The 683-nt window shown below is 49.3% G+C and overlaps 1 non-coding gene across 1 annotated transcript; it reads right to left on the reverse strand.

Annotated features, from left to right (window-relative positions):
- Window positions 1-352: 352 nt before the first annotated feature.
- LOC137500686 (5S ribosomal RNA) lies at window positions 353-471 on the reverse strand. Its single transcript, XR_011018195.1, has one exon. It is a non-coding gene; the product is annotated as a 5S ribosomal RNA (ribosomal RNA).
- Window positions 472-683: the final 212 nt, after the last annotated feature.

Genomic DNA, 683 nt, shown 5'->3' on the forward strand with positions numbered 1-683 from the left:
ACACACACACACAGAGAGAGAGAGAGAGAGAGAGAGAGAGAGAGAGAGAGACGACGAATAATAATAATAATAATAATAATAATAATAATAATAATAATAATAATAATAATAATAATAACAACAACGATGATGATGATGTCGCCGCCGCCAGGTTAGGCCGGTCACCTAGGAGGAAATGCAATACTACGCTAAGCTTCGTTCCTGTATAGCCACGGGGTCGAAGAGCAGCAAAAGGTCTAGCTAGTTTCAGACGTAACAAAAAACGTGATTTAAGCAATTTCTGCTGGCCTGAGGCAAAAGTTGAAAGTAAGTTGTCGTACTGGGACTGGGAAACTTGGTAAAAAGGGAATTGAGCCAACGGCACGTGGTGTTCCCAAGCGGTCACCCATCCAAGTACTGACCACGCCCAATGTTGCTTAACTGCGGTGATCGGACGAGAACCGGTGTATTCAACATGGTATGGCCGTTGGCGAGAGAACGGAGCTTGAAACGTCCATACGAACCGCAAAGCGAGTTTCCTGGAGGTCTTTGTGGCGCGGGGGCGTTGGCAATGGTGCAGGGGTGTGCTCGGAGGTCGCCGTCGCGGAGCGGGCGCGGGTGGTTGTCGCGCTCCGCGGCGAAACGTACCCTAACTCGACTTAACCCCACTTCTCGTAACCTAACCCCAAAAAAACGCGCGCGCT

This window comes from Anabrus simplex, chromosome 4, assembly GCF_040414725.1.
Source record: "Anabrus simplex isolate iqAnaSimp1 chromosome 4, ASM4041472v1, whole genome shotgun sequence".
Classification (NCBI taxonomy): Eukaryota; Metazoa; Arthropoda; class Insecta; order Orthoptera; family Tettigoniidae; genus Anabrus; species Anabrus simplex.